Source organism: Sorex fumeus, unplaced genomic scaffold, assembly GCF_029834395.1.
Source record: "Sorex fumeus unplaced genomic scaffold, SorFum_2.1 ptg000081l, whole genome shotgun sequence".
Taxonomy (NCBI): domain Eukaryota; kingdom Metazoa; phylum Chordata; class Mammalia; order Eulipotyphla; family Soricidae; genus Sorex; species Sorex fumeus.
The window spans coordinates 14,026,396-14,032,395 of NW_026606138.1; the positions used below are offsets into that span (position 1 = coordinate 14,026,396).

The 6,000-nt window shown below is 41.1% G+C and overlaps 1 pseudogene; it reads left to right on the forward strand.

Annotated features, from left to right (window-relative positions):
- Positions 1-5,277: 5,277 nt before the first annotated feature.
- Positions 5,278-5,784, forward strand: LOC130038894 (RNA-binding protein 3-like; annotated as a pseudogene).
- The last annotated feature ends 216 nt before the right edge of the window (positions 5,785-6,000 follow it).

Below are 6,000 nucleotides of genomic sequence, written 5' to 3' on the forward strand. Positions count from 1 at the left end.
ACCATCATTGTTACTGTTTTTGGCATATCGAATACACCATGGGTAGCTTGCCAGGCTCTGCCATGCGGGCAGGATACTCTCGGTAGCTTGCCGGGCTCTCCAAGAGGGATGAGGCCTTTGTGGCAGCCTCTAATCACCTTTACAGGTGTTCCCAGTCAGGTATATATGCGGGCAAGATACTCTCAGTAGCTTGCCTGGTTCTCTGAGAGTGAGAACTAGAGAATAAGAGGTCTATTATAATAAGAATAAGAGGTCTATTATAATAATAAGCTTCCAGGAGCTTGGTTTTATAGTCTCTGCATCCTGGCCATTGATGGGGTTACAAGGCAGTTGGTGGGTGTAACTGTCTAGCTACTGGAAGATGGGGGATCTGGGAGGAGGAGGCCCAGTCCTGAACGGAGCAGGCTTGAAGATCTCAGCCACGAGTTCCACACACCTGGGTTCCTCTGCCGGTTCCTTCATGCGTGAGGCTCATCTGAGCGTGTGGAGAGTGGTCTCAGCATGGCTGTGGCTAGGTCCCGGAGGTCTTCAGCTGCTGGGTCTCTGCTCAGGGCAGAGAGGGAAACAACCTGCCCTCATCCAAGGGGCCCCAGTGAGGACAGCCAGGTGTGGAGGCAGGAGACTCTGTATAAATGCAAATTTATACATAGATAAATTTGTAGTAACACTAATAACTGTGTAGTATTCCATTGGGTAGATGTACCATTGTTTCTTTATCTGGTCATCTGTTCTCAGGCACTCAGGTTGTTTCCAGATTCTGGTAATTGTGAATAGTGCTGGTTAAAGAAACTCTGGTACATTTACACAATGGAGTACTATGTAGCTGTTAGAAAAGATGAAGTCATGAAATTTACATACAAGTGGTACTACATGGAAAGCATCATGCTAAGCGAAATGAGTCAGAAAGAGAGGGATAGACATAGAAAGATTGCATTCATCTGGGGAACATAAAGAAACAAAATAGTAGACTAACACCCAAGAATAGCCGAGATAAGTACCGGGAAGTTTACTCCTTGGTTTGGAGGTCAGTCACACACGCTAGGGGAAAAGGCAGCTCAGATAGAGAAGGGAGCACCAAATAAAGGGTGTTGGGAAGATCCTCCCAGGATGGGAGAAGCATGCTGAAAGTAAACTATAGACTGAACATGATTGCCATTCAATGCCTCTTTTGCAAACCACAGCACCCAAAGTAGAGAGAACAAAAGGGAATGCCCTGCCACAGAGGCAGGGTGGGATGGGGGGGTAGGGGGTGGGAGGAATACTGGGATTTGTGGTGGTGGAGAATGGGCACTGGTGGAGGGATGAGTACTTAATCATTGTATAATTTTAAAAAAAGAATGTGTTTCCACTTCCACTGGTTCTCTTATTTCTTGAAGTAGTATTTTCTAGTTTTCTTTGTTTAGGTCTTTCACCTCTTTAGTTAAATTTATTCTGAGGTATTTGATTTTCTGAGGCACAGTTGTGAACAAGATTCTTTTTAATATCTTTTTATTCTCTTTCATTATTTGTATATTGGAATGATGTTGGATATTAACCCTAAGTGTTTTAGGCTTCATCAGTGAATTGCCCCTTTTCCTCCTCCCAGAGAATCTTACTATGCTCTTTCTAGCATCCCTAATTTAATTAAAGTTTATTTTCAACCTTTCCTTTGTATTTTACCTTTCGTTTTCTCAGTTACCCAAGTCAGTCTTGATTACTTATAAGCCCAACTTTCTGATAATTTTGGACTTATTTGTAGTGATTTATATTTGAAGTGCTATGTATTTGTACTTGCTTTTCTGTTTCCTTATAGTCTTTTAATATTTTACTATAGAGCAGTGTTCTTTGGTTAAACACAGAAAGATTCCATTAATGCTATGCTCCTAATATTTGGGAGTTGATTAACTCTAAAATATCTCTACTCCTGGGTTGGTCATAATTACTTGACAGGTTTCAGTTACTGTAGTTCTTAGCACCCCAAAAGAGACGTCCCGCCATGGAACTGGAATGAATCTGGGCCAGTGGCAAAGCTATACTAGCATTGAAATGGAACAGTCTAGAAAGCATAAATGCATGTTTTTTTTTCTTTTTGGGTCACACCCGGCGATGCACAGGGGTTATTCCAGGCTCATGCACTCAGGAATTACTACGGGCAGGCTTGGGAGACCATATAAGATGGTGGAAATCGAAACCGGGTCAGCCGTGTGCAAGGCAAACGCCCTACCCTTTATGCTATCGCTCCAGACCCTAAATGCTTGATGCATTTTGATTGCATCTTGATGCAAGCTGTTATGACTTAAAAGACATTCCCTCATAGGGAAGGACAAGCTGAACTGGCCTGAGGAGACTTAGTCTGGGATTTATGGTAAAAGCCTTGCTCGCTCTCAGAGCCCATAGAACTGAGTATTGGGATTTGTCTCTTATGGTGTTTATCCAAACAACTGCAAGTATTGATAACATATACAACTAGAGGGAAAGATAAAAGCAATATAGATGTCCCTGGGAGACAGTGTGTCTTCTTGAGTTAATTTCCCCAAGATAATTTCCTCTGCCAAATGTTTTGCCATTAATATTTCCAATAGAATTTCCTTGACAAATGTTTTATCTATATAAATGATCAATCACACCTAGGTCTATACCTCAACTCCCTCAGATGTTCTATAAGTATGCTTGCATTAAACAAGCTATTTCCCCATCAGGCTGTGGTCCCCAGTCTCTCTGGCTCTCTGCTGGGGAGGCCTGGGGACATGGGGGGTGGTTCTCAGGCATACGTCCTCACATCACCCACATACTTTGTGAACTCACAGAATGCCATAGACTTTTGCTTATTAATTTTGTAGGCTGACACTTTGCTATACAGATCTATTGTTTCTAGGTCCCTTTTTTGTAGTCTTTAGGATTTTTAAGTCTACAACTGTACCTCATGGTGTTTCACTAATAAAAATAAATACATATAGTATCACGACATCAGGAAATAGTGAAAGCCTAACTTCTTCTTTTCCTATCTGGATGCCCTAGATATCTTTTTCCTGTCTAATTGCTATAGTGAGTCTTTCCAGTACTATATTGAATAGGTGTGGCAAGAATGGGCAACATCATCTTGTTCCTGATCTTAGAGGGATGGGTTTTAGTTTTTCTCATTGAGTGTAATGTTCGTTGTGGGCTTGTGATAAGTGGCTTTGACTATATTGAGGAAATTCCCTTCAATTCCCATTTTATTGAGATTTTTTTTTATCATGAATGGGTTCCTCTGCATCCATTGGCATGATCAAATGTTTTCTCTGCATCTATTGATATGATCATCACTGTCACTGTCACTGTCCTCCTATTGTTCATCAGTTTGCTCGAGCGGGCTCAGTAAACGTCTCCATTTTTTGAGACTTGTTGTTACTGTGTTTGGCATATTGAATACATCACGGATAGCTTTCCATGCTTTGCCGTGCAGGCGACATACTCTCGGTAGCTTGCCAGGCTCTCCGAGAAGGGCAGAGGAATCAAACCCAGTTTGACCAGGTTGGCTGCGCGCAAGGCAAATGCCCTACCACTCTGCTATGATTTTAATTTTTTTCTTTTATTAATATGGTTATTATGTTGATTGACTTGTATATGTTAAACCTCCTTTTCATCTCCTGGATGAATACTTCTTGGTCATTGTATATGATTTTTTGGTGAATTGGATTCTATTTGCTAGCTTTTTAAAATATCTTTGCATCCATATTAATCAAGGATATCAGCCTGTAATTCTCATTTTTGGTTGTGTCTCTGTCTGCTTTTGGTATCATAGTGTTGTTTGGGGATATTTGTGTTTCTTCAGTTTCCTAGAAGAGCGTGAAAACGATTGGCAGTAGGTTTCCTTTAAAATTTTGAAGTAACTCACTAGTGAGTCCATCTGGGCCCAGGCTTTTATTTTGGAGAAGACTTTTGATTACCATTTCAATTTTCTCAATAGTGATAGATCTGTTCAGGTGCTTCATATTATCTTAGTTTAGCCTTGGAGGTTTATAAGATCAGGAATTTATCCACTTTTTCTAGGTTCTCTTGCATAAAGATTATAAGGATCCTTTGAATTTCTGTAGTTTCTGTTGTGATGTCCCCCTATTCATTTTAATTTATTAGGCTTCTCTCTCTTTTTCTCTTTCTTTGTGAGTCTTTCTAGTGGTTTATCAGTCTTGTTTATTTCTTCAATAAAGAAGAAGCTTTTGATTTCATTGATAGTTTGTTTTTTAAATTCCATTTCATTAATTTCTGCCCTAAGTTTCATTGTTTCCTTCCTCCTGCCTGCTTTGAGCTCCTTTTGTTGGTCATTTTCCCTTTCATTAAGTTGTGAAATCAAGTTATTTATGTGGGCACTTTCTTTCTTCCTGATGATGCTCGTATAACTATGAGCTTTCCTCTTAACACTGCTTTTGCTGTATCCCACAAGTTCTGGTAGGTAGTATCCTCATTCTCATTTGTTTCCATGAATATTTTGATTTTCTCTTTGAATTCCTTTCTGACCACTTGTTATTCACTTACAAGCTATTTAATTTCCAGGTGTTTTAGTTGTTCCTCCATTTGTGTTTGTGACTAACTTCTGTTTTCAGTGCATCATGGTTTCAGTAAGTAGTTGATCTGATTTCTATGCTCTTCACTTTGTGGATATATGTCTTGTGTCCAAACATGTGGTCATCTTGAGAATGTTCCAGGTGCATTGGAAAATATGTTCTTGGATTTTTGAGGCTGATATAAAACCTCTGTCTTTTATTACTTCCTTCAAAGCAAATATATCCTTACTGAACTTCAATCCAGTTCATCTATCAAGAGGTGACAGAGCGACGTTGAATTTTCCAACTACTACTGTCACTGTCACTGTCCTTCCATTGTTCATCGATTTGCTCAAGCCAACCCAGTAACATTGTGAGACTTGTTACTGTGTTTGGCATATCGAATATGTCACGGATAGCTTGCCAGGCTCTGCTGTGTCGGGGAGATACTCTCAGTAGCTTGCCAGGCTCTCTGAGAGGGGCAGAGAAATAAAACTCAGGTCGGCTGTTTTGGCCACGTGCAAGCCAAACACCCTACCCGCTGTGCTATCGCTACTACTGTATTGCTATCAATGTCTTTCTTCAGTCTATTAACAGTTGTTTCAAGTATTTTGCGAGTACACTATTAGATAGATATATGTTTAGGAGTGTGAGTCCTTCCTGATGTATATATCCCTTGATCATTAAGAAATGACCTTCGCCCTACTCTTTCACCTTGACGGCTCCAGTCCATGCAGATTTTTCTCCTCATTTTCAGGACTCTTAAGTCACCAGCATGTCTTCGGAAGACAGAAAGCTCTTCGTGGGAGGGCTCAACTTCAATACCGATGAGCAAGCGCTAGAAGACCACTTCAGCAGCTTTGAACCCATCTCTGAGGTGATCATAGTCAAGGACCGGGAGACTCAGCATTCCCAGGGTTCTGGCTTCATCACCTTCACCAATCCAGTGCATGCCTTTGATTCCATGTGTGCCATGAACGGAGAGTCTTTGGATGGCCGCCAGATTTGTGTGGACCATGCAGGCAAGTCTACTCAGGGAACCTGAGGGGGTGCCTTTAGGGCCCATGGGCATGGTTGCAGCTACTCCAGAGGTGGTGGGGATCAGGGCTATGGGAGTGGCAGGTATGACAGCTGTCCCGGAGGATATGGCTATGGATATGGAAGGTCCCAAGACTATGGAGGCAGAAGCCAGGGTGGTTGTGACCACTACTCAGGAGGAAATTACAGAGATAATTACGAGATGAAGCATGCACACCTAATGAATAACACACACAAGGAATAAAACTTCTGAGCTAGAACCATCCTTTCAAATGGCTGTATCAATAAGGATATTTGGAGCTGCACTGAAACAACTTTTAGTATGTCAACTTATATTTTTGAATTGAGCTCCCAAGGTAGGTTGTTAAACCTTTTTAGTAAGCTCCACATTTTCAAGCAATTTTTCCCATTGCAAATTAACAAATTTGGGGACATTTTTAGACTGGGTGTTTTTCCTTTC